This window comes from Giraffa tippelskirchi, chromosome 14, assembly GCF_054371585.1.
Source record: "Giraffa tippelskirchi isolate mGirTip1 chromosome 14, T2T-mGirTip1v1.2.pri, whole genome shotgun sequence".
Classification (NCBI taxonomy): domain Eukaryota; kingdom Metazoa; phylum Chordata; class Mammalia; order Artiodactyla; family Giraffidae; genus Giraffa; species Giraffa tippelskirchi.
Window position 1 is genome coordinate 4,714,852 of NC_137288.1, and position 27,803 is coordinate 4,742,654.

A 27,803-nucleotide genomic window follows, 5' to 3' on the forward strand; every position below is an offset into this window, starting at 1 on the left:
GCCGGCACTTCCCAGAGGCAACAAGAGAGGCTCCCTGAGGCGCCTGGCATCGGATCCAGAGAGGCAACCCCCGCCTCCCGCTGCGACTCCAGGAAAAGCACGACCTTCGACCCTGCATTCGAGATGAAGCCCGGTTTCCCCGTCCTGTGACCCGAGAGAAAGGCTGAGTCCCCTCGGCTCCCTTGATGCCACTCCAGAGATGCCCCGAGATGCCCATCCCACCTCGAGGGGCACCCCGAGGGCCCTAGCTCAATGCTTGACGGAGACCCGGTGCACCGCAGCGCCTCCTGGGGAATACCGAGGCGGCTCCCTGCCCTCGCCGCTCCAAAGGAGGCAACACCACCCCACTGGGCTAACAGGGGAGACTGGCCAGGGCCCCGCCACAACTCGAGAACCCACCGCCGCAAGTCGGGAAAACCCACGTGATGCCACGCCCATTGCGTGAGGAGGCACTTTTCCCGTGCAGGGCATGGAGAGCATGCCCCGGCACCTCTCCCGTCTCAGAACGGGGCTTGACTCCGTGCGGGTGACACCAGGTGTCCCCCGAGATACCTGTGCCAACCCGCTAAGAAGGCAGGGCTTCCCGCCACAGCGCGAGAGCGTCCCGTGGGCCCCCCTCCCTGCGAGAAGGGGCCCTTTGTATCTGCAGCGACTCGAGAGCCATCCTGAGTGCTCTCTGGCCCTGCAAAGCAGGCTGGACTCCGTCTAGGCGGCCCCAGAGGTGCCCCGAGATCCCCGTGTCCCCACGCGAGTGGAACCCCGCGTCTCCAGGCACAGTTAGACAGCGATCCCACCTCCCCTACGCCACCTCTTCTCGAGAGGGGGGCCGCCGGCTTTGCCTCCACTCGACGGGAATCCCTACTTTCCTTCGCACCTCAAGAGGAGGCCTGTCACTTCTCCTGACGCTCCAGAGGAGGCCCCAAGACACCAGATCCGGCCCCAAGGCCAAAGGTCCCCAAGGAAGCCCGCAATGGCACATGGGGCCACATTCCATTGCAGCGAATCGACGGGAAGCCCAGCTGCCCCTGGCAATGGCAAGGGAGGCCGGCACTTCCCAGAGGCAACAGGAGAAGCTCCCTGAGGAGCCTGGCATGGGATCCAGAGAGGCAACCCCCGCCTCCCGCTGCGACTCCAGGAAAAGCACGACCTTCGACCCTGCATTCGAGATGAAGCCTGGTTTCCCCTTACTGTGACCCGAGAGAAAGGCTGAGTCCCCGCGGCTCCCTTGATGCCACTCCAGAGATGCCCCGAGATGCCCATCCCACCTCGAGGGGCACCCCGAGGGTCCTAGCTCAATGCTTGCCGCGGACCCGGTGCGCTGCAGCGCCTCCTGGGGAAACCCAAGGCGGCTCCCTCCCCTCGCCGCTCCATAGGAGGCACCACGACCCCGCTGGGCTAATAGGGGCGACGGGCCAGGGTCCCCGCCGCAACTCGAGAACCCACCGCCGCAAGTCGAGAAACCCCACGTGATGCCACGCCCACAGCGTGAGGAGGCGCTTTTCCCTTGCAGGGCGTGGAGAGCATGCCCCGGTACCTCTCCCGGCTCAGAACGGGGCTTCACTCCGTGCGGCCGACACCAGGTGTCCCCCGAGATAGCCGTGCCAACCGGTCAAGAAGGCAGGGCTTCCCGCCACAGCGCGAGAGCGTCCTGTGGGCCCCCCTCCGTGCGAGAAGGGGCCCTTTGTATCTGCAGCGACTCGAGAGCCATCTTGAGTGCTCTCTGGCCCTCAAAGGAGGCTGGACTCCCTCTCGGCGCCCCCAGAGGTTCCCCGAGATCCCCGTGTCCCCACGAGAGCGGAGCCCCGAGTCTCCAGGCGCGGCTCGACAGCGACCCCGCCTCGCCTACGCCACCTCTTCTCGAGAGGGGGGCCGCCGGCTTTGCCTCCACTCGACTGGAATCCCTACTTTCCTTCGCACCTCAAAAGGAGGCCTGTCACTTCTCCTGACGCTCCAGAGGAGGCCCCAAGACACCAGTTCTGGCCCCAAGAACGAAGGTCCCCAAGGAAAACCGCAATGGCACATGGGGCCCCATTGCATCGCAGCGAATCGACGGGAAGCCCAGCTGCCCCTGGCAATGGCAAAGGAGGTCGGCACTTCCCAGAGGCAACAAGAGAAGCTCCCTGAGGAGCCTGGCATGGGATCCAGAGAGGCAACCCCCGCCTCCCGCTGCGACTCCAGGAAAAGCACGACCTTCGACCCTGCATTCGAGATGAAGCCCGATTTCCCCTTACTGTGACCCGAGAGAAAGGCTGAGTCCCCGCGGCTCCCTTGATGCCACCCCAGAGATGCCCCGAGAAGCCCATCCGACCTCGAGGGGCACCCCGAGGGTCCTAGCCCTATGCGTGCCGTGCCGCGGACCCTGTGCGCTGCAGCGCCTCCTGGGGAATCCCGAGGCAGCTCCCTCCCCTCGCCGCTCCAAAGGAGGCAACACCACCCCAGTGGGCTAACAGGGGAGACGAGCCAGGGCCCCGCCACAACTCAAGAACCCACCACCGCAAGTCGAGAAAACCCACGTGATGCCACGCCCATTGCGTGAGGAGGCACTTTTCCCGTGCAGGGCATGGAGAGCATGCCCCGGCACCTCTCCCGGCTCAGAACGGGGCTTGACTCCGTGCGGGTGGCACCAGGTTTCCCCCGAGATACCCGTACCAACCCGCCAAGAAGGCAGGGCTTCCCGCCACAGCGCGAGAGCGTCCCGTGGGCCCCCCTCCCTGCGAGAAGGGGCACTTTGTATCTGCAACGACTCGAGAGCCATCCTGAGTGCTCTCTGGCCCTGCAAAGCAGGCTGGACTCCGTCTAGGCAGCCCCAAAGGTTCCCCGAGATCCTCGTGTCCCCACGCGAGTGCAACCCCGAGTCTCCCGGCGCGGCTCGACAGCGACCCCGCCTCTCCTACGCCACCTCTTCTCGAGAGGGGGGCCGCCGGCTTTGCCTCCACTCGACTGGAATTCCTACTTTCCTTCGCACCTGAAGAGGAGGCCTGTCCCTTCTCCTGATGCTCCAGAGGAGGCCCCAAGACAGCAGTTCCGGCCCCAAGTCCAAAGATCCCCAAGGAAGACCGCAATGGCACATGGGGCCCCATTGCATCGCAGCGAATCGACGGGAAGCCCAGCTGCCCCTGGCAATGGTAAAGGAGGCCGGCCGGCACTTCCCAGAGGCAACAAGAGAGGCTCCCTGAGGCGCCTGGCATGGGATCCAGAGAGGCAACCCCCGCCTCCCGCTGCGACTCCAGGAAAAGCACGACCTTCGACCCTGCATTCGAGATGAAGCCCGGTTTCCCCGTCCTGTGACCCGAGAGAAAGGCTGAGTCCCCTCGGCTCCCTTGATGCCACTCCAGAGATGCCCCGAGATGCCCATCCCACCTCGAGGGGCACCCCGAGGGCCCTAGCTCAATGCTTGACGGAGACCCGGTGCACCGCAGCGCCTCCTGGGGAATACCGAGGCGGCTCCCTGCCCTCGCCGCTCCAAAGGAGGCAACACCACCCCACTGGGCTAACAGGGGAGACTGGCCAGGGCCCCGCCACAACTCGAGAACCCACCGCCGCAAGTCGGGAAAACCCACGTGATGCCACGCCCATTGCGTGAGGAGGCACTTTTCCCGTGCAGGGCATGGAGAGCATGCCCCGGCACCTCTCCCGTCTCAGAACGGGGCTTGACTCCGTGCGGGTGACACCAGGTGTCCCCCGAGATACCCGTGCCAACCCGCTAAGAAGGCAGGGCTTCCCGCCACAGCGCGAGAGCGTCCCGTGGGCCCCCCTCCCTGCGAGAAGGGGCCCTTTGTATCTGCAGCGACTCGAGAGCCATCCTGAGTGCTCTCTGGCCCTGCAAAGCAGGCTGGACTCCGTCTAGGCGGCCCCAGAGGTGCCCCGAGATCCCCGTGTCCCCACGCGAGTGGAACCCCGCGTCTCCAGGCACAGTTAGACAGCGATCCCACCTCCCCTACGCCACCTCTTCTCGAGAGGGGGGCCGCCGGCTTTGCCTCCACTCGACGGGAATCCCTACTTTCCTTCGCACCTCAAGAGGAGGCCTGTCACTTCTCCTGACGCTCCAGAGGAGGCCCCAAGACACCAGATCCGGCCCCAAGGCCAAAGGTCCCCAAGGAAGCCCGCAATGGCACATGGGGCCACATTCCATTGCAGCGAATCGACGGGAAGCCCAGCTGCCCCTGGCAATGGCAAGGGAGGCCGGCACTTCCCAGAGGCAACAGGAGAAGCTCCCTGAGGAGCCTGGCATGGGATCCAGAGAGGCAACCCCCGCCTGCCGCTGCGACTCCAGGAAAAGCACGACCTTCGACCCTGCATTCGAGATGAAGCCCGGTTTCCCCTTACTGTGACCCGAGAGAAAGGCTGAGTCCCCGCGGCTCCCTTGATGCCACTCCAGAGATGCCCCGAGATGCCCATCCCACCTCGAGGGGCACCCCGAGGGTCCTAGCTCAATGCTTGCCGCGGACCCGGTGCGCTGCAGCGCCTCCTGGGGAAACCCAAGGCGGCTCCCTCCCCACGCCGCTCCATAGGAGGCACCACGACCCCGCTGGGCTAATAGGGGCGACGGGCCAGGGTCCCCGCCGCAACTCGAGAACCCACCGCCGCAAGTCGAGAAACCCCACGTGATGCCACGCCCACTGCGTGAGGAGGCGCTTTTCCCTTGCAGGGCGTGGAGAGCATGCCCCGGTACCTCTCCCGGCTCAGAACGGGGCTTCACTCCGTGCGGCCGACACCAGGTGTCCCCCGAGATAGCCGTGCCAACCGGTCAAGAAGGCAGGGCTTCCCGCCACAGCGCGAGAGCGTCCTGTGGGCCCCCCTCCGTGCGAGAAGGGGCCCTTTGTATCTGCAGCGACTCGAGAGCCATCTTGAGTGCTCTCTGGCCCTCAAAGGAGGCTGGACTCCCTCTCGGCGCCCCCAGAGGTTCCCCGAGATCCCCGTGTCCCCACGAGAGCGGAGCCCCGAGTCTCCAGGCGCGGCTCGACAGCGACCCCGCCTCGCCTACGCCACCTCTTCTCGAGAGGGGGGCCGCCGGCTTTGCCTCCACTCGACTGGAATCCCTACTTTCCTTCGCACCTCAAAAGGAGGCCTGTCACTTCTCCTGACGCTCCAGAGGAGGCCCCAAGACACCAGTTCTGGCCCCAAGAACGAAGGTCCCCAAGGAAAACCGCAATGGCACATGGGGCCCCATTGCATCGCAGCGAATCGACGGGAAGCCCAGCTGCCCCTGGCAATGGCAAAGGAGGTCGGCACTTCCCAGAGGCAACAAGAGAAGCTCCCTGAGGAGCCTGGCATGGGATCCAGAGAGGCAACCCCCGCCTCCCGCTGCGACTCCAGGAAAAGCACGACCTTCGACCCTGCATTCGAGATGAAGCCCGATTTCCCCTTACTGTGACCCGAGAGAAAGGCTGAGTCCCCGCGACTCCCTTGATGCCACCCCAGAGATGCCCCGAGAAGCCCATCCGACCTCGAGGGGCACCCCGAGGGTCCTAGCCCTATGCGTGCCGTGCCGCGGACCCTGTGCGCTGCAGCGCCTCCTGGGGAATCCCGAGGCAGCTCCCTCCCCTCGCCGCTCCAAAGGAGGCAACACCACCCCAGTGGGCTAACAGGGGAGACGAGCCAGGGCCCCGCCACAACTCAAGAACCCACCACCGCAAGTCGAGAAAACCCACGTGATGCCACGCCCATTGCGTGAGGAGGCACTTTTCCCGTGCAGGGCATGGAGAGCATGCCCCGGCACCTCTCCCGGCTCAGAACGGGGCTTGACTCCGTGCGGGTGGCACCAGGTTTCCCCCGAGATACCCGTACCAACCCGCCAAGAAGGCAGGGCTTCCCGCCACAGCGCGAGAGCGTCCCGTGGGCCCCCCTCCCTGCGAGAAGGGGCACTTTGTATCTGCAACGACTCGAGAGCCATCCTGAGTGCTCTCTGGCCCTGCAAAGCAGGCTGGACTCCGTCTAGGCAGCCCCAAAGGTTCCCCGAGATCCTCGTGTCCCCACGCGAGTGCAACCCCGAGTCTCCCGGCGCGGCTCGACAGCGACCCCGCCTCTCCTACGCCACCTCTTCTCGAGAGGGGGGCCGCCGGCTTTGCCTCCACTCGACTGGAATTCCTACTTTCCTTCGCACCTGAAGAGGAGGCCTGTCCCTTCTCCTGATGCTCCAGAGGAGGCCCCAAGACAGCAGTTCCGGCCCCAAGTCCAAAGATCCCCAAGGAAGACCGCAATGGCACATGGGGCCCCATTGCATCGCAGCGAATCGACGGGAAGCCCAGCTGCCCCTGGCAATGGTAAAGGAGGCCGGCCGGCACTTCCCAGAGGCAACAAGAGAGGCTCCCTGAGGCGCCTGGCATGGGATCCAGAGAGGCAACCCCCGCCTCCCGCTGCGACTCCAGGAAAAGCACGACCTTCGACCCTGCATTCGAGATGAAGCCCGGTTTCCCCGTCCTGTGACCCGAGAGAAAGGCTGAGTCCCCTCGGCTCCCTTGATGCCACTCCAGAGATGCCCCGAGATGCCCATCCCACCTCGAGGGGCACCCCGAGGGCCCTAGCTCAATGCTTGACGGAGACCCGGTGCACCGCAGCGCCTCCTGGGGAATACCGAGGCGGCTCCCTGCCCTCGCCGCTCCAAAGGAGGCAACACCACCCCACTGGGCTAACAGGGGAGACTGGCCAGGGCCCCGCCACAACTCGAGAACCCACCGCCGCAAGTCGGGAAAACCCACGTGATGCCACGCCCATTGCGTGAGGAGGCACTTTTCCCGTGCAGGGCATGGAGAGCATGCCCTGGCACCTCTCCCGTCTCAGAACGGGGCTTGACTCCGTGCGGGTGACACCAGGTGTCCCCCGAGATACCCGTGCCAACCCGCTAAGAAGGCAGGGCTTCCCGCCACAGCGCGAGAGCGTCCCGTGGGCCCCCCTCCCTGCGAGAAGGGGCCCTTTGTATCTGCAGCGACTCGAGAGCCATCCTGAGTGCTCTCTGGCCCTGCAAAGCAGGCTGGACTCCGTCTAGGCGGCCCCAGAGGTGCCCCGAGATCCCCGTGTCCCCACGCGAGTGGAACCCCGCGTCTCCAGGCACAGTTAGACAGCGATCCCACCTCCCCTACGCCACCTCTTCTCGAGAGGGGGGCCGCCGGCTTTGCCTCCACTCGACGGGAATCCCTACTTTCCTTCGCACCTCAAGAGGAGGCCTGTCACTTCTCCTGACGCTCCAGAGGAGGCCCCAAGACACCAGATCCGGCCCCAAGGCCAAAGGTCCCCAAGGAAGCCCGCAATGGCACATGGGGCCACATTCCATTGCAGCGAATCGACGGGAAGCCCAGCTGCCCCTGGCAATGGCAAGGGAGGCCGGCACTTCCCAGAGGCAACAGGAGAAGCTCCCTGAGGAGCCTGGCATGGGATCCAGAGAGGCAACCCCCGCCTGCCGCTGCGACTCCAGGAAAAGCACGACCTTCGACCCTGCATTCGAGATGAAGCCCGGTTTCCCCTTACTGTGACCCGAGAGAAAGGCTGAGTCCCCGCGGCTCCCTTGATGCCACTCCAGAGATGCCCCGAGATGCCCATCCCACCTCGAGGGGCACCCCGAGGGTCCTAGCTCAATGCTTGCCGCGGACCCGGTGCGCTGCAGCGCCTCCTGGGGAAACCCAAGGCGGCTCCCTCCCCACGCCGCTCCATAGGAGGCACCACGACCCCGCTGGGCTAATAGGGGCGACGGGCCAGGGTCCCCGCCGCAACTCGAGAACCCACCGCCGCAAGTCGAGAAACCCCACGTGATGCCACGCCCACTGCGTGAGGAGGCGCTTTTCCCTTGCAGGGCGTGGAGAGCATGCCCCGGTACCTCTCCCGGCTCAGAACGGGGCTTCACTCCGTGCGGCCGACACCAGGTGTCCCCCGAGATAGCCGTGCCAACCGGTCAAGAAGGCAGGGCTTCCCGCCACAGCGCGAGAGCGTCCTGTGGGCCCCCCTCCGTGCGAGAAGGGGCCCTTTGTATCTGCAGCGACTCGAGAGCCATCTTGAGTGCTCTCTGGCCCTCAAAGGAGGCTGGACTCCCTCTCGGCGCCCCCAGAGGTTCCCCGAGATCCCCGTGTCCCCACGAGAGCGGAGCCCCGAGTCTCCAGGCGCGGCTCGACAGCGACCCCGCCTCGCCTACGCCACCTCTTCTCGAGAGGGGGGCCGCCGGCTTTGCCTCCACTCGACTGGAATCCCTACTTTCCTTCGCACCTCAAAAGGAGGCCTGTCACTTCTCCTGACGCTCCAGAGGAGGCCCCAAGACACCAGTTCTGGCCCCAAGAACGAAGGTCCCCAAGGAAAACCGCAATGGCACATGGGGCCCCATTGCATCGCAGCGAATCGACGGGAAGCCCAGCTGCCCCTGGCAATGGCAAAGGAGGTCGGCACTTCCCAGAGGCAACAAGAGAAGCTCCCTGAGGAGCCTGGCATGGGATCCAGAGAGGCAACCCCCGCCTCCCGCTGCGACTCCAGGAAAAGCACGACCTTCGACCCTGCATTCGAGATGAAGCCCAATTTCCCCTTACTGTGACCCGAGAGAAAGGCTGAGTCCCCGCGGCTCCCTTGATGCCACCCCAGAGATGCCCCGAGAAGCCCATCCGACCTCGAGGGGCACCCCGAGGGTCCTAGCCCTATGCGTGCCGTGCCGCGGACCCTGTGCCCTGCAGCGCCTCCTGGGGAATCCCGAGGCAGCTCCCTCCCCTCGCCGCTCCAAAGGAGGCAACACCACCCCAGTGGGCTAACAGGGGAAACGAGCCAGGGCCCCGCCACAACTCAAGAACCCACCACCGCAAGTCGAGAAAACCCACGTGATGCCACGCCCATTGCGTGAGGAGGCACTTTTCCCGTGCAGGGCATGGAGAGCATGCCCCGGCACCTCTCCCGGCTCAGAACGGGGCTTGACTCCGTGCGGGTGGCACCAGGTTTCCCCCGAGATACCCGTACCAACCCGCCAAGAAGGCAGGGCTTCCCGCCACAGCGCGAGAGCGTCCCGTGGGCCCCCCTCCCTGCGAGAAGGGGCACTTTGTATCTGCAACGACTCGAGAGCCATCCTGAGTGCTCTCTGGCCCTGCAAAGCAGGCTGGACTCCGTCTAGGCAGCCCCAAAGGTTCCCCGAGATCCTCGTGTCCCCACGCGAGTGCAACCCCGAGTCTCCCGGCGCGGCTCGACAGCGACCCCGCCTCTCCTACGCCACCTCTTCTCGAGAGGGGGGCCGCCGGCTTTGCCTCCACTCGACTGGAATTCCTACTTTCCTTCGCACCTGAAGAGGAGGCCTGTCCCTTCTCCTGATGCTCCAGAGGAGGCCCCAAGACAGCAGTTCCGGCCCCAAGTCCAAAGATCCCCAAGGAAGACCGCAATGGCACATGGGGCCCCATTGCATCGCAGCGAATCGACGGGAAGCCCAGCTGCCCCTGGCAATGGTAAAGGAGGCCGGCCGGCACTTCCCAGAGGCAACAAGAGAGGCTCCCTGAGGCGCCTGGCATCGGATCCAGAGAGGCAACCCCCGCCTCCCGCTGCGACTCCAGGAAAAGCACGACCTTCGACCCTGCATTCGAGATGAAGCCCGGTTTCCCCGTCCTGTGACCCGAGAGAAAGGCTGAGTCCCCTCGGCTCCCTTGATGCCACTCCAGAGATGCCCCGAGATGCCCATCCCACCTCGAGGGGCACCCCGAGGGCCCTAGCTCAATGCTTGACGGAGACCCGGTGCACCGCAGCGCCTCCTGGGGAATACCGAGGCGGCTCCCTGCCCTCGCCGCTCCAAAGGAGGCAACACCACCCCACTGGGCTAACAGGGGAGACTGGCCAGGGCCCCGCCACAACTCGAGAACCCACCGCCGCAAGTCGTGAAAACCCACGTGATGCCACGCCCATTGCGTGAGGAGGCACTTTTCCCGTGCAGGGCATGGAGAGCATGCCCCGGCACCTCTCCCGTCTCAGAACGGGGCTTGACTCCGTGCGGGTGACACCAGGTGTCCCCCGAGATACCCGTGCCAACCCGCTAAGAAGGCAGGGCTTCCCGCCACAGCGCGAGAGCGTCCCGTGGGCCCCCCTCCCTGCGAGAAGGGGCCCTTTGTATCTGCAGCGACTCGAGAGCCATCCTGAGTGCTCTCTGGCCCTGCAAAGCAGGCTGGACTCCGTCTAGGCGGCCCCAGAGGTGCCCCGAGATCCCCGTGTCCCCACGCGAGTGGAACCCCGCGTCTCCAGGCACAGTTAGACAGCGATCCCACCTCCCCTACGCCACCTCTTCTCGAGAGGGGGGCCGCCGGCTTTGCCTCCACTCGACGGGAATCCCTACTTTCCTTCGCACCTCAAGAGGAGGCCTGTCACTTCTCCTGACGCTCCAGAGTAGGCCCCAAGACACCAGATCCGGCCCCAAGGCCAAAGGTCCCCAAGGAAGCCCGCAATGGCACATGGGGCCACATTCCATTGCAGCGAATCGACGGGAAGCCCAGCTGCCCCTGGCAATGGCAAGGGAGGCCGGCACTTCCCAGAGGCAACAGGAGAAGCTCCCTGAGGAGCCTGGCATGGGATCCAGAGAGGCAACCCCCGCCTCCCGCTGCGACTCCAGGAAAAGCACGACCTTCGACCCTGCATTCGAGATGAAGCCCGGTTTCCCCTTACTGTGACCCGAGAGAAAGGCTGAGTCCCCGTGGCTCCCTTGATGCCACTCCAGAGATGCCCCGAGATGCCCATCCCACCTCGAGGGGCACCCCGAGGGTCCTAGCTCAATGCTTGCCGCGGACCCGGTGCGCTGCAGCGCCTCCTGGGGAAACCCAAGGCGGCTCCCTCCCCTCGCCGCTCCATAGGAGGCACCACGACCCCGCTGGGCTAATAGGGGCGACGGGCCAGGGTCCCCGCCGCAACTCGAGAACCCACCGCCGCAAGTCGAGAAACCCCACGTGATGCCACGCCCACTGCGTGAGGAGGCGCTTTTCCCTTGCAGGGCGTGGAGAGCATGCCCCGGTACCTCTCCCGGCTCAGAACGGGGCTTCACTCCGTGCGGCCGACACCAGGTGTCCCCCGAGATAGCCGTGCCAACCGGTCAAGAAGGCAGGGCTTCCCGCCACAGCGCGAGAGCGTCCTGTGGGCCCCCCTGCGTGCGAGAAGGGGCCCTTTGTATCTGCAGCGACTCGAGAGCCATCTTGAGTGCTCTCTGGCCCTCAAAGGAGGCTGGACTCCCTCTCGGCGCCCCCAGAGGTTCCCCGAGATCCCCGTGTCCCCACGAGAGCGGAGCCCCGAGTCTCCAGGCGCGGCTCGACAGCGACCCCGCCTCGCCTACGCCACCTCTTCTCGAGAGGGGGGCCGCCGGCTTTGCCTCCACTCGACTGGAATCCCTACTTTCCTTCGCACCTCAAAAGGAGGCCTGTCACTTCTCCTGACGCTCCAGAGGAGGCCCCAAGACACCAGTTCTGGCCCCAAGAACGAAGGTCCCCAAGGAAAACCGCAATGGCACATGGGGCCCCATTGCATCGCAGCGAATCGACGGGAAGCCCAGCTGCCCCTGGCAATGGCAAAGGAGGTCGGCACTTCCCAGAGGCAACAAGAGAAGCTCCCTGAGGAGCCTGGCATGGGATCCAGAGAGGCAACCCCCGCCTCCCGCTGCGACTCCAGGAAAAGCACGACCTTCGACCCTGCATTCGAGATGAAGCCCGATTTCCCCTTACTGTGACCCGAGAGAAAGGCTGAGTCCCCGCGGCTCCCTTGATGCCACCCCAGAGATGCCCCGAGAAGCCCATCCGACCTCGAGGGGCACCCCGAGGGTCCTAGCCCTATGCGTGCCGTGCCGCGGACCCTGTGCGCTGCAGCGCCTCCTGGGGAATCCCGAGGCAGCTCCCTCCCCTCGCCGCTCCAAAGGAGGCAACACCACCCCAGTGGGCTAACAGGGGAGACGAGCCAGGGCCCCGCCACAACTCAAGAACCCACCACCGCAAGTCGAGAAAACCCACGTGATGCCACGCCCATTGCGTGAGGAGGCACTTTTCCCGTGCAGGGCATGGAGAGCATGCCCCGGCACCTCTCCCGGCTCAGAACGGGGCTTGACTCCGTGCGGGTGGCACCAGGTTTCCCCCGAGATACCCGTACCAACCCGCCAAGAAGGCAGGGCTTCCCGCCACAGCGCGAGAGCGTCCCGTGGGCCCCCCTCCCTGCGAGAAGGGGCACTTTGTATCTGCAACGACTCGAGAGGCATCCTGAGTGCTCTCTGGCCCTGCAAAGCAGGCTGGACTCCGTCTAGGCAGCCCCAAAGGTTCCCCGAGATCCTCGTGTCCCCACGCGAGTGCAACCCCGAGTCTCCCGGCGCGGCTCGACAGCGACCCCGCCTCTCCTACGCCACCTCTTCTCGAGAGGGGGGCCGCCGGCTTTGCCTCCACTCGACTGGAATTCCTACTTTCCTTCGCACCTGAAGAGGAGGCCTGTCCCTTCTCCTGATGCTCCAGAGGAGGCCCCAAGACAGCAGTTCCGGCCCCAAGTCCAAAGATCCCCAAGGAAGACCGCAATGGCACATGGGGCCCCATTGCATCGCAGCGAATCGACGGGAAGCCCAGCTGCCCCTGGCAATGGTAAAGGAGGCCGGCCGGCACTTCCCAGAGGCAACAAGAGAGGCTCCCTGAGGCGCCTGGCATCGGATCCAGAGAGGCAACCCCCGCCTCCCGCTGCGACTCCAGGAAAAGCACGACCTTCGACCCTGCATTCGAGATGAAGCCCGGTTTCCCCGTCCTGTGACCCGAGAGAAAGGCTGAGTCCCCTCGGCTCCCTTGATGCCACTCCAGAGATGCCCCGAGATGCCCATCCCACCTCGAGGGGCACCCCGAGGGCCCTAGCTCAATGCTTGACGGAGACCCGGTGCACCGCAGCGCCTCCTGGGGAATACCGAGGCGGCTCCCTGCCCTCGCCGCTCCAAAGGAGGCAACACCACCCCACTGGGCTAACAGGGGAGACTGGCCAGGGCCCCGCCACAACTCGAGAACCCACCGCCGCAAGTCGTGAAAACCCACGTGATGCCACGCCCATTGCGTGAGGAGGCACTTTTCCCGTGCAGGGCATGGAGAGCATGCCCCGGCACCTCTCCCGTCTCAGAACGGGGCTTGACTCCGTGCGGGTGACACCAGGTGTCCCCTGAGATACCCGTGCCAACCCGCTAAGGAGGCAGGGCTTCCCGCCACAGCGCGAGAGCGTCCCGTGGGCCCCCCTCCCTGCGAGAAGGGGCCCTTTGTATCTGCAGTGACTCGAGAGCCATCCTGAGTGCTCTCTGGCCCTGCAGAGCAGGCTGGACTCCGTCTAGGCGGCCCCAGAGGTGCCCCGAGATCCCCGTGTCCCCACGCGAGTGGAACCCCGCGTCTCCAGGCACAGTTAGACAGCGATCCCACCTCCCCTACGCCACCTCTTCTCGAGAGGGGGGCCGCCGGCTTTGCCTCCACTCGACGGGAATCCCTACTTTCCTTCGCACCTCAAGAGGAGGCCTGTCACTTCTCCTGACGCTCCAGAGGAGGCCCCAAGACACCAGATCCGGCCCCAAGGCCAAAGGTCCCCAAGGAAGCCCGCAATGGCACATGGGGCCACATTCCATTGCAGCGAATCGCCGGGAAGCCCAGCTGCCCCTGGCAATGGCAAGGGAGGCCGGCACTTCCCAGAGGCAACAGGAGAAGCTCCCTGAGGAGCCTGGCATGGGATCCAGAGAGGCAACCCCCGCCTCCCGCTGCGACTCCAGGAAAAGCACGACCTTCGACCCTGCATTCGAGATGAAGCCCGGTTTCCCCTTACTGTGACCCGAGAGAAAGGCTGAGTCCCCGCGGCTCCCTTGATGCCACTCCAGAGATGCCCCGAGATGCCCATCCCACCTCGAGGGGCACCCCGAGGGTCCTAGCTCAATGCTTGCCGCGGACCCGGTGCGCTGCAGCGCCTCCTGGGGAAACCCAAGGCGGCTCCCTCCCCTCGCCGCTCCATAGGAGGCACCACGACCCCGCTGGGCTAATAGGGGCGACGGGCCAGGGTCCCCGCCGCAACTCGAGAACCCACCGCCGCAAGTCGAGAAACCCCACGTGATGCCACGCCCACTGCGTGAGGAGGCGCTTTTCCCTTGCAGGGCGTGGAGAGCATGCCCCGGTACCTCTCCCGGCTCAGAACGGGGCTTCACTCCGTGCGGCCGACACCAGGTGTCCCCCGAGATAGCCGAGCCAACCAGTCAAGAAGGCAGGGCTTCCCGCCACAGCGCGAGAGCGTCCTGTGGGCCCCCCTCCGTGCGAGAAGGGGCCCTTTGTATCTGCAGCGACTCGAGAGCCATCTTGAGTGCTCTCTGGCCCTCAAAGGAGGCTGGACTCCCTCTCGGCGCCCCCAGAGGTTCCCCGAGATCCCCGTGTCCCCACGAGAGCGGAGCCCCGAGTCTCCAGGCGCGGCTCGACAGCGACCCCGCCTCGCCTACGCCACCTCTTCTCGAGAGGGGGGCCGCCGGCTTTGCCTCCACTCGACTGGAATCCCTACTTTCCTTCGCACCTCAAAAGGAGGCCTGTCACTTCTCCTGACGCTCCAGAGGAGGCCCCAAGACACCAGTTCTGGCCCCAAGAACGAAGGTCCCCAAGGAAAACCGCAATGGCACATGGGGCCCCATTGCATCGCAGCGAATCGACGGGAAGCCCAGCTGCCCCTGGCAATGGCAAAGGAGGTCGGCACTTCCCAGAGGCAACAAGAGAAGCTCCCTGAGGAGCCTGGCATGGGATCCAGAGAGGCAACCCCCGCCTCCCGCTGCGACTCCAGGAAAAGCACGACCTTCGACCCTGCATTCGAGATGAAGCCCGATTTCCCCTTACTGTGACCCGAGAGAAAGGCTGAGTCCCCGCGGCTCCCTTGATGCCACCCCAGAGATGCCCCGAGAAGCCCATCCGACCTCGAGGGGCACCCCGAGGGTCCTAGCCCTATGCGTGCCGTGCCGCGGACCCTGTGCGCTGCAGCGCCTCCTGGGGAATCCCGAGGCAGCTCCCTCCCCTCGCCGCTCCAAAGGAGGCAACACCACCCCAGTGGGCTAACAGGGGAGACGAGCCAGGGCCCCGCCACAACTCAAGAACCCACCACCGCAAGTCGAGAAAACCCACGTGATGCCACGCCCATTGCGTGAGGAGGCACTTTTCCCGTGCAGGGCATGGAGAGCATGCCCCGGCACCTCTCCCGGCTCAGAACGGGGCTTGACTCCGTGCGGGTGGCACCAGGTTTCCCCCGAGATACCCGTACCAACCCGCCAAGAAGGCAGGGCTTCCCGCCACAGCGCGAGAGCGTCCCGTGGGCCCCCCTCCCTGCGAGAAGGGGCACTTTGTATCTGCAACGACTCGAGAGCCATCCTGAGTGCTCTCTGGCCCTGCAAAGCAGGCTGGACTCCGTCTAGGCAGCCCCAAAGGTTCCCCGAGATCCTCGTGTCCCCACGCGAGTGCAACCCCGAGTCTCCCGGCGCGGCTCGACAGCGACCCCGCCTCTCCTACGCCACCTCTTCTCGAGAGGGGGGCCGCCGGCTTTGCCTCCACTCGACTGGAATTCCTACTTTCCTTCGCACCTGAAGAGGAGGCCTGTCCCTTCTCCTGATGCTCCAGAGGAGGCCCCAAGACAGCAGTTCCGGCCCCAAGTCCAAAGATCCCCAAGGAAGACCACAATGGCACATGGGGCCCCATTGCATCGCAGCGAATCGACGGGAAGCCCAGCTGCCCCTGGCAATGGTAAAGGAGGCCGGCCGGCACTTCCCAGAGGCAACAAGAGAGGCTCCCTGAGGCGCCTGGCATCGGATCCAGAGAGGCAACCCCCGCCTCCCGCTGCGACTCCAGGAAAAGCACGACCTTCGACCCTGCATTCGAGATGAAGCCCGGTTTCCCCGTCCTGTGACCCGAGAGAAAGGCTGAGTCCCCTCGGCTCCCTTGATGCCACTCCAGAGATGCCCCGAGATGCCCATCCCACCTCGAGGGGCACCCAGAGGGCCCTAGCTCAATGCTTGACGGAGACCCGGTGCACCGCAGCGCCTCCTGGGGAATACCGAGGCGGCTCCCTGCCCTCGCCGCTCCAAAGGAGGCAACACCACCCCACTGGGCTAACAGGGGAGACTGGCCAGGGCCCCGCCACAACTCGAGAACCCACCCTCCGCAAGTCGAGAAAACACACGTGATGCCACGCCCATTGCGTGAGGAGGCACTTTTCCCGTGCAGGGCATGGAGAGCATGCCCCGGCACCTCTCCCGTCTCAGAACGGGGCTTGACTCCGTGCGGGTGACACCAGGTGTCCCCCGAGATACCCGTGCCAACCCGCTAAGGAGGCAGGGCTTCCCGCCACAGCGCGAGAGCGTCCCGTGGGCCCCCCTCCCTGCGAGAAGGGGCCCTTTGTATCTGCAGCGACTCGAGAGCCATCCTGAGTGCTCTCTGGCCCTGCAAAGCAGGCTGGACTCCGTCTAGGCGGCCCCAGAGGTGCCCCGAGATCCCCGTGTCCCCACGCGAGTGGAACCCCGCGTCTCCAGGCACAGTTAGACAGCGATCCCACCTCCCCTACGCCACCTCTTCTCGAGAGGGGGGCCGCCGGCTTTGCCTCCACTCGACGGGAATCCCTACTTTCCTTCGCACCTCAAGAGGACGCCTGTCACTTCTCCTGACGCTCCAGAGGAGGCCCCAAGACACCAGATCCGGCCCCAAGGCCAAAGGTCCCCAAGGAAGCCCGCAATGGCACATGGGGCCACATTCCGTTGCAGCGAATCGACGGGAAGCCCAGCTGCCCCTGGCAATGGCAAGGGAGGCCGGCACTTCCCAGAGGCAACAGGAGAAGCTCCCTGAGGAGCCTGGCATGGGATCCAGAGAGGCAACCCCCGCCTCCCGCTGCGACTCCAGGAAAAGCACGACCTTCGACCCTGCATTCGAGATGAAGCCCGGTTTCCCCTTACTGTGACCCGAGAGAAAGGCTGAGTCCCCGCGGCTCCCTTGATGCCACTCCAGAGATGCCCCGAGATGCCCATCCCACCTCGAGGGGCACCCCGAGGGTCCTAGCTCAATGCTTGCCGCGGACCCGGTGCGCTGCAGCGCCTCCTGGGGAAACCCAAGGCGGCTCCCTCCCCTCGCCGCTCCATAGGAGGCACCACGACCCCGCTGGGCTAATAGGGGCGACGGGCCAGGGTCCCCGCCGCAACTCGAGAACCCACCGCCGCAAGTCGAGAAACCCCACGTGATGCCACGCCCACTGCGTGAGGAGGCGCTTTTCCCTTGCAGGGCGTGGAGAGCATGCCCCGGTACCTCTCCCGGCTCAGAACGGGGCTTCACTCCGTGCGGCCGACACCAGGTGTCCCCCGAGATAGCCGAGCCAACCAGTCAAGAAGGCAGGGCTTCCCGCCACAGCGCGAGAGCGTCCTGTGGGCCCCCCTCCGTGCGAGAAGGGGCCCTTTGTATCTGCAGCGACTCGAGAGCCATCTTGAGTGCTCTCTGGCCCTCAAAGGAGGCTGGACTCCCTCTCGGCGCCCCCAGAGGTTCCCCGAGATCCCCGTGTCCCCACGAGAGCGGAGCCCCGAGTCTCCAGGCGCGGCTCGACAGCGACCCCGCCTCGCCTACGCCACCTCTTCTCGAGAGGGGGGCCGCCGGCTTTGCCTCCACTCGACTGGAATCCCTACTTTCCTTCGCACCTCAAAAGGAGGCCTGTCACTTCTCCTGACGCTCCAGAGGAGGCCCCAAGACACCAGTTCTGGCCCCAAGAACGAAGGTCCCCAAGGAAAACCGCAATGGCACATGGGGCCCCATTGCATCGCAGCGAATCGACGGGAAGCCCAGCTGCCCCTGGCAATGGCAAAGGAGGTCGGCACTTCCCAGAGGCAACAAGAGAAGCTCCCTGAGGAGCCTGGCATGGGATCCAGAGAGGCAACCCCCGCCTCCCGCTGCGACTCCAGGAAAAGCACGACCTTCGACCCTGCATTCGAGATGAAGCCCGATTTCCCCTTACTGTGACCCGAGAGAAAGGCTGAGTCCCCGCGGCTCCCTTGATGCCACCCCAGAGATGCCCCGAGAAGCCCATCCGACCTCGAGGGGCACCCCGAGGGTCCTAGCCCTATGCGTGCCGTGCCGCGGACCCTGTGCGCTGCAGCGCCTCCTGGGGAATCCCGAGGCAGCTCCCTCCCCTCGCCGCTCCAAAGGAGGCAACACCACCCCAGTGGGCTAACAGGGGAGACGAGCCAGGGCCCCGCCACAACTCAAGAACCCACCACCGCAAGTCGAGAAAACCCACGTGATGCCACGCCCATTGCGTGAGGAGGCACTTTTCCCGTGCAGGGCATGGAGAGCATGCCCCGGCACCTCTCCCGGCTCAGAACGGGGCTTGACTCCGTGCGGGTGGCACCAGGTTTCCCCCGAGATACCCGTACCAACCCGCCAAGAAGGCAGGGCTTCCCGCCACAGCGCGAGAGCGTCCCGTGGGCCCCCCTCCCTGCGAGAAGGGGCACTTTGTATCTGCAACGACTCGAGAGCCATCCTGAGTGCTCTCTGGCCCTGCAAAGCAGGCTGGACTCCGTCTAGGCAGCCCCAAAGGTTCCCCGAGATCCTCGTGTCCCCACGCGAGTGCAACCCCGAGTCTCCCGGCGCGGCTCGACAGCGACCCCGCCTCTCCTACGCCACCTCTTCTCGAGAGGGGGGCCGCCGGCTTTGCCTCCACTCGACTGGAATTCCTACTTTCCTTCGCACCTGAAGAGGAGGCCTGTCCCTTCTCCTGATGCTCCAGAGGAGGCCCCAAGACAGCAGTTCCGGCCCCAAGTCCAAAGATCCCCAAGGAAGACCGCAATGGCACATGGGGCCCCATTGCATCGCAGCGAATCGACGGGAAGCCCAGCTGCCCCTGGCAATGGTAAAGGAGGCCGGCCGGCACTTCCCAGAGGCAACAAGAGAGGCTCCCTGAGGCGCCTGGCATCGGATCCAGAGAGGCAACCCCCGCCTCCCGCTGCGACTCCAGGAAAAGCACGACCTTCGACCCTGCATTCGAGATGAAGCCCGGTTTCCCCGTCCTGTGACCCGAGAGAAAGGCTGAGTCCCCTCGGCTCCCTTGATGCCACTCCAGAGATGCCCCGAGATGCCCATCCCACCTCGAGGGGCACCCCGAGGGCCCTAGCTCAATGCTTGACGGAGACCCGGTGCACCGCAGCGCCTCCTGGGGAATACCGAGGCGGCTCCCTGCCCTCGCCGCTCCAAAGGAGGCAACACCACCCCACTGGGCTAACAGGGGAGACTGGCCAGGGCCCCGCCACAACTCGAGAACCCACCCTCCGCAAGTCGAGAAAACACACGTGATGCCACGCCCATTGCGTGAGGAGGCACTTTTCCCGTGCAGGGCATGGAGAGCATGCCCCGGCACCTCTCCCGTCTCAGAACGGGGCTTGACTCCGTGCGGGTGACACCAGGTGTCCCCCGAGATACCCGTGCCAACCCGCTAAGGAGGCAGGGCTTCCCGCCACAGCGCGAGAGCGTCCCGTGGGCCCCCCTCCCTGCGAGAAGGGGCCCTTTGTATCTGCAGCGACTCGAGAGCCATCCTGAGTGCTCTCTGGCCCTGCAAAGCAGGCTGGACTCCGTCTAGGCGGCCCCAGAGGTGCCCCGAGATCCCCGTGTCCCCACGCGAGTGGAACCCCGCGTCTCCAGGCACAGTTAGACAGCGATCCCACCTCCCCTACGCCACCTCTTCTCGAGAGGGGGGCCGCCGGCTTTGCCTCCACTCGACGGGAATCCCTACTTTCCTTCGCACCTCAAGAGGACGCCTCTCACTTCTCCTGACGCTCCAGAGGAGGCCCCAAGACACCAGATCCGGCCCCAAGGCCAAAGGTCCCCAAGGAAGCCCGCAATGGCACATGGGGCCACATTCCATTGCAGCGAATCGACGGGAAGCCCAGCTGCCCCTGGCAATGGCAAGGGAGGCCGGCACTTCCCAGAGGCAACAGGAGAAGCTCCCTGAGGAGCCTGGCATGGGATCCAGAGAGGCAACCCCCGCCTCCCGCTGCGACTCCAGGAAAAGCACGACCTTCGACCCTGCATTCGAGATGAAGCCCGGTTTCCCCTTACTGTGACCCGAGAGAAAGGCTGAGTCCCCGCGGCTCCCTTGATGCCACTCCAGAGATGCCCCGAGATGCCCAACCCACCTCGAGGGGCACCCCGAGGGTCCTAGCTCAATGCTTGCCGCGGACCCGGTGCGCTGCAGCGCCTCCTGGGGAAACCCAAGGCGGCTCCCTCCCCTCGCCGCTCCATAGGAGGCACCACGACCCCGCTGGGCTAATAGGGGCGACGGGCCAGGGTCCCCGCCGCAACTCGAGAACCCACCGCCGCAAGTCGAGAAACCCCACGTGATGCCACGCCCACTGCGTGAGGAGGCGCTTTTCCCTTGCAGGGCGTGGAGAGCATGCCCCGGTACCTCTCCCGGCTCAGAACGGGGCTTCACTCCGTGCGGCCGACACCAGGTGTCCCCCGAGATAGCCGAGCCAACCAGTCAAGAAGGCAGGGCTTCCCGCCACAGCGCGAGAGCGTCCTGTGGGCCCCCCTCCGTGCGAGAAGGGGCCCTTTGTATCTGCAGCGACTCGAGAGCCATCTTGAGTGCTCTCTGGCCCTCAAAGGAGGCTGGACTCCCTCTCGGCGCCCCCAGAGGTTCCCCGAGATCCCCGTGTCCCCACGAGAGCGGAGCCCCGAGTCTCCAGGCGCGGCTCGACAGCGACCCGGCCTCGCCTACGCCACCTCTTCTCGAGAGGGGGGCCGCCGGCTTTGCCTCCACTCGACTGGAATCCCTACTTTCCTTCGCACCTCAAAAGGAGGCCTGTCACTTCTCCTGACGCTCCAGAGGAGGCCCCAAGACACCAGTTCTGGCCCCAAGAACGAAGGTCCCCAAGGAAAACCGCAATGGCACATGGGGCCCCATTGCATCGCAGCGAATCGACGGGAAGCCCAGCTGCCCCTGGCAATGGCAAAGGAGGTCGGCACTTCCCAGAGGCAACAAGAGAAGCTCCCTGAGGAGCCTGGCATGGGATCCAGAGAGGCAACCCCCGCCTCCCGCTGCGACTCCAGGAAAAGCACGACCTTCGACCCTGCATTCGAGATGAAGCCCGATTTCCCCTTACTGTGACCCGAGAGAAAGGCTGAGACCCCGCGGCTCCCTTGATGCCACCCCAGAGATGCCCCGAGAAGCCCATCCGACCTCGAGGGGCACCCCGAGGGTCCTAGCCCTATGCGTGCCGTGCCGCGGACCCTGTGCGCTGCAGCGCCTCCTGGGGAATCCCGAGGCAGCTCCCTCCCCTCGCCGCTCCAAAGGAGGCAACACCACCCCAGTGGGCTAACAGGGGAGACGAGCCAGGGCCCCGCCACAACTCAAGAACCCACCACCGCAAGTCGAGAAAACCCACGTGATGCCACGCCCATTGCGTGAGGAGGCACTTTTCCCGTGCAGGGCATGGAGAGCATGCCCCGGCACCTCTCCCGGCTCAGAACGGGGCTTGACTCCGTGCGGGTGGCACCAGGTTTCCCCCGAGATACCCGTACCAACCCGCCAAGAAGGCAGGGCTTCCCGCCACAGCGCGAGAGCGTCCCGTGGGCCCCCCTCCCTGCGAGAAGGGGCACTTTGTATCTGCAACGACTCGAGAGCCATCCTGAGTGCTCTCTGGCCCTGCAAAGCAGGCTGGACTCCGTCTAGGCAGCCCCAAAGGTTCCCCGAGATCCTCGTGTCCCCACGCGAGTGCAACCCCGAGTCTCCCGGCGCGGCTCGACAGCGACCCCGCCTCTCCTACGCCACCTCTTCTCGAGAGGGGGGCCGCCGGCTTTGCCTCCACTCGACTGGAATTCCTACTTTCCTTCGCACCTGAAGAGGAGGCCTGTCCCTTCTCCTGATGCTCCAGAGGAGGCCCCAAGACAGCAGTTCCGGCCCCAAGTCCAAAGATCCCCAAGGAAGACCGCAATGGCACATGGGGCCCCATTGCATCGCAGCGAATCGACGGGAAGCCCAGCTGCCCCTGGCAATGGTAAAGGAGGCCGGCCGGCACTTCCCAGAGGCAACAAGAGAGGCTCCCTGAGGCGCCTGGCATCGGATCCAGAGAGGCAACCCCCGCCTCCCGCTGCGACTCCAGGAAAAGCACGACCTTCGACCCTGCATTCGAGATGAAGCCCGGTTTCCCCGTCCTGTGACCCGAGAGAAAGGCTGAGTCCCCTCGGCTCCCTTGATGCCACTCCAGAGATGCCCCGAGATGCCCATCCCACCTCGAGGGGCACCCAGAGGGCCCTAGCTCAATGCTTGACGGAGACCCGGTGCACCGCAGCGCCTCCTGGGGAATACCGAGGCGGCTCCCTGCCCTCGCCGCTCCAAAGGAGGCAACACCACCCCACTGGGCTAACAGGGGAGACTGGCCAGGGCCCCGCCACAACTCGAGAACCCACCACCGCAAGTCGGGAAAACCCACGTGATGCCACGCCCATTGCGTGAGGAGGCACTTTTCCCGTGCAGGGCATGGAGAGCATGCCCCGGCACCTCTCCCGGCTCAGAACGGGGCTTGACTCCGTGCGGGTGACACCAGGTGTCCCCCGAGATACCCGTGCCAACCCGCTAAGAAGGCAGGGCTTCCCGCCACAGCGCGAGAGCGTCCCGTGGGCCCCCCTCCCTGCGAGAAGGGGCCCTTTGTATCTGCAGCGACTCGAGAGCCATCCTGAGTGCTCTCTGGCCCTGCAAAGCAGGCTGGACTCCGTCTAGGCGGCCCCAGAGGTGCCCCGAGATCCCCGTGTCCCCACGCGAGTGGAACCCCGCGTCTCCAGGCACAGTTAGACAGCGATCCCACCTCCCCTACGCCACCTCTTCTCGAGAGGGGGGCCGCCGGCTTTGCCTCCACTCGACGGGAATCCCTACTTTCCTTCGCACCTCAAGAGGACGCCTGTCACTTCTCCTGACGCTCCAGAGGAGGCCCCAAGACACCAGATCCGGCCCCAAGGCCAAAGGTCCCCAAGGAAGCCCGCAATGGCACATGGGGCCACATTCCATTGCAGCGAATCGACGGGAAGCCCAGCTGCCCCTGGCAATGGCAAGGGAGGCCGGCACTTCCCAGAGGCAACAGGAGAAGCTCCCTGAGGAGCCTGGCATGGGATCCAGAGAGGCAACCCCCGCCTCCCGCTGTGACTCCAGGAAAAGCACGACCTTCGACCCTGCATTCGAGATGAAGCCCGGTTTCCCCTTACTGTGACCCGAGAGAAAGGCTGAGTCCCCGCGGCTCCCTTGATGCCACTCCAGAGATGCCCCGAGATGCCCATCCCACCTCGAGGGGCACCCCGAGGGTCCTAGCTCAATGCTTGCCGCGGACCCGGTGCGCTGCAGCGCCTCCTGGGGAATCCCAAGGCGGCTCCCTCCCCTCGCCGCTCCATAGGAGGCACCACGACCCCGCTGGGCTAATAGGGGCGACGGGCCAGGGTCCCCGCCGCAACTCGAGAACCCACCGCCGCAAGTCGAGAAACCCCACGTGATGCCACGCCCACTGCGTGAGGAGGCGCTTTTCCCTTGCAGGGCGTGGAGAGCATGCCCCGGTACCTCTCCCGGCTCAGAACGGGGCTTCACTCCGTGCGGCCGACACCAGGTGTCCCCCGAGATAGCCGTGCCAACCGGTCAAGAAGGCAGGGCTTCCCGCCACAGCGCGAGAGCGTCCTGTGGGCCCCCCTCCGTGCGAGAAGGGGCCCTTTGTATCTGCAGCGACTCGAGAGCCATCTTGAGTGCTCTCTGGCCCTCAAAGGAGGCTGGACTCCCTCTCGGCGCCCCCAGAGGTTCCCCGAGATCCCCGTGTCCCCACGAGAGCGGAGCCCCGAGTCTCCAGGCGCGGCTCGACAGCGACCCCGCCTCGCCTACGCCACCTCTTCTCGAGAGGGGGGCCGCCGGCTTTGCCTCCACTCGACTGGAATCCCTACTTTCCTTCGCACCTCAAAAGGAGGCCTGTCACTTCTCCTGACGCTCCAGAGGAGGCCCCAAGACACCAGTTCTGGCCCCAAGAACGAAGGTCCCCAAGGAAAACCGCAATGGCACATGGGGCCCCATTGCATCGCAGCAAATCGACGGGAAGCCCAGCTGCCCCTGGCAATGGCAAAGGAGGTCGGCACTTCCCAGAGGCAACAAGAGAAGCTCCCTGAGGAGCCTGGCATGGGATCCAGAGAGGCAACCCCCGCCTCCCGCTGCGACTCCAGGAAAAGCACGACCTTCGACCCTGCATTCGAGATGAAGCCCGATTTCCCCTTACTGTGACCCGAGAGAAAGGCTGAGTCCCCGCGGCTCCCTTGATGCCACCCCAGAGATGCCCCGAGAAGCCCATCCGACCTCGAGGGGCACCCCGAGGGTCCTAGCCCTATGCGTGCCGTGCCGCGGACCCTGTGCGCTGCAGCGCCTCCTGGGGAATCCCGAGGCAGCTCCCTCCCCTCGCCGCTCCAAAGGAGGCAACACCACCCCAGTGGGCTAACAGGGGAGACCAGCCAGGGCCCCGCCACAACTCAAGAACCCACCACCGCAAGTCGAGAAAACCCACGTGATGCCACGCCCATTGCGTGAGGAGGCACTTTTCCCGTGCAGGGCATGGAGAGCATGCCCCGGCACCTCTCCCGGCTCAGAACGGGGCTTGACTCCGTGCGGGTGGCACCAGGTTTCCCCCGAGATACCCGTACCAACCCGCCAAGAAGGCAGGGCTTCCCGCCACAGCGCGAGAGCGTCCCGTGGGCCCCCCTCCCTGCGAGAAGGGGCACTTTGTATCTGCAACGACTCGAGAGCCATCCTGAGTGCTCTCTGGCCCTGCAAAGCAGGCTGGACTCCGTCTAGGCAGCCCCAAAGGTTCCCCGAGATCCTCGTGTCCCCACGCGAGTGCAACCCCGAGTCTCCCGGCGCGGCTCGACAGCGACCCCGCCTCTCCTACGCCACCTCTTCTCGAGAGGGGGGCCGCCGGCTTTGCCTCCACTCGACTGGAATTCCTACTTTCCTTCGCACCTGAAGAGGAGGCCTGTCCCTTCTCCTGATGCTCCAGAGGAGGCCCCAAGACAGCAGTTCCGGCCCCAAGTCCAAAGATCCCCAAGGAAGACCGCAATGGCACATGGGGCCCCATTGCATCGCAGCGAATCGACGGGAAGCCCAGCTGCCCCTGGCAATGGTAAAGGAGGCCGGCCGGCACTTCCCAGAGGCAACAAGAGAGGCTCCCTGAGGCGCCTGGCATCGGATCCAGAGAGGCAACCCCCGCCTCCCGCTGCGACTCCAGGAAAAGCACGACCTTCGACCCTGCATTCGAGATGAAGCCCGGTTTCCCCGTCCTGTGACCCGAGAGAAAGGCTGAGTCCCCTCGGCTCCCTTGATGCCACTCCAGAGATGCCCCGAGATGCCCATCCCACCTCGAGGGGCACCCAGAGGGCCCTAGCTCAATGCTTGACGGAGACCCGGTGCACCGCAGCGCCTCCTGGGGAATACCGAGGCGGCTCCCTGCCCTCGCCGCTCCAAAGGAGGCAACACCACCCCACTGGGCTAACAGGGGAGACTGGCCAGGGCCCCGCCACAACTCGAGAACCCACCCTCCGCAAGTCGAGAAAACACACGTGATGCCATGCCCATTGCGTGAGGAGGCACTTTTCCCGTGCAGGGCATGGAGAGCATGCCCCGGCACCTCTCCCGTCTCAGAACGGGGCTTGACTCCGTGCGGGTGACACCAGGTGTCCCCCGAGATACCCGTGCCAACCCGCTAAGGAGGCAGGGCTTCCCGCCACAGCGCGAGAGCGTCCCGTGGGCCCCCCTCCCTGCGAGAAGGGGCCCTTTGTATCTGCAGTGACTCGAGAGCCATCCTGAGTGCTCTCTGGCCCTGCAGAGCAGGCTGGACCCCGTCTAGGCGGCCCCAGAGGTGCCCCGAGATCCCCGTGTCCCCACGCGAGTGGAACCCCGCGTCTCCAGGCACAGTTAGACAGCGATCCCACCTCCCCTACGCCACCTCTTCTCGAGAGGGGGGCCGCCGGCTTTGCCTCCACTCGACGGGAATCCCTACTTTCCTTCGCACCTCAAGAGGAGGCCTGTCACTTCTCCTGACGCTCCAGAGGAGGCCCCAAGACACCAGATCCGGCCCCAAGGCCAAAGGTCCCCAAGGAAGCCCGCAATGGCACATGGGGCCACATTCCATTGCAGCGAATCGACGGGAAGCCCAGCTGCCCCTGGCAATGGCAAGGGAGGCCGGCACTTCCCAGAGGCAACAGGAGAAGCTCCCTGAGGAGCCTGGCATGGGATCCAGAGAGGCAACCCCCGCCTCCCGCTGCGACTCCAGGAAAAGCACGACCTTCGACCCTGCATTCGAGATGAAGCCCGGTTTCCCCTTACTGTGACCCGAGAGAAAGGCTGAGTCCCCGCGGCTCCCTTGATGCCACTCCAGAGATGCCCCGAGATGCCCATCCCACCTCGAGGGGCACCCCGAGGGTCCTAGCTCAATGCTTGCCGCGGACCCGGTGCGCTGCAGCGCCTCCTGGGGAAACCCAAGGCGGCTCCCTCCCCTCGCCGCTCCATAGGAGGCACCACGACCCCGCTGGGCTAATAGGGGCGACGGGCCAGGGTCCCCGCCGCAACTCGAGAACCCACCGCCGCAAGTCGAGAAACCCCACGTGATGCCACGCCCACTGCGTGAGGAGGCGCTTTTCCCTTGCAGGGCGTGGAGAGCATGCCCCGGTACCTCTCCCGGCTCAGAACGGGGCTTCACTCCGTGCGGCCGACACCAGGTGTCCCCCGAGATAGCCGAGCCAACCGGTCAAGAAGGCAGGGCTTCCCGCCACAGCGCGAGAGCGTCCTGTGGGCCCCCCTCCGTGCGAGAAGGGGCCCTTTGTATCTGCAGCGACTCGAGAGCCATCTTGAGTGCTCTCTGGCCCTCAAAGGAGGCTGGACTCCCTCTCGGCGCCCCCAGAGGTTCCCCGAGATCCCCGTGTCCCCACGAGAGCGGAGCCCCGAGTCTCCAGGCGCGGCTCGACAGCGACCCCGCCTCGCCTACGCCACCTCTTCTCGAGAGGGGGGCCGCCGGCTTTGCCTCCACTCGACTGGAATCCCTACTTTCCTTCGCACCTCAAAAGGAGGCCTGTCACTTCTCCTGACGCTCCAGAGGAGGCCCCAAGACACCAGTTCTGGCCCCAAGAACGAAGGTCCCCAAGGAAAACCGCAATGGCACATGGGGCCCCATTGCATCGCAGCAAATCGACGGGAAGCCCAGCTGCCCCTGGCAATGGCAAAGGAGGTCGGCACTTCCCAGAGGCAACAAGAGAAGCTCCCTGAGGAGCCTGGCATGGGATCCAGAGAGGCAACCCCCGCCTCCCGCTGCGACTCCAGGAAAAGCACGACCTTCGACCCTGCATTCGAGATGAAGCCCGATTTCCCCTTACTGTGACCCGAGAGAAAGGCTGAGTCCCCGCGGCTCCCTTGATGCCACCCCAGAGATGCCCCGAGAAGCCCATCCGACCTCGAGGGGCACCCCGAGGGTCCTAGCCCTATGCGTGCCGTGCCGCGGACCCTGTGCGCTGCAGCGCCTCCTGGGGAATCCCGAGGCAGCTCCCTCCCCTCGCCGCTCCAAAGGAGGCAACACCACCCCAGTGGGCTAACAGGGGAGACGAGCCAGGGCCCCGCCACAACTCAAGAACCCACCACCGCAAGTCGAGAAAACCCACGTGATGCCACGCCCATTGCGTGAGGAGGCACTTTTCCCGTGCAGGGCATGGAGAGCATGCCCCGGCACCTCTCCCGGCTCAGAACGGGGCTTGACTCCGTGCGGGTGGCACCAGGTTTCCCCCGAGATACCCGTACCAACCCGCCAAGAAGGCAGGGCTTCCCGCCACAGCGCGAGAGCGTCC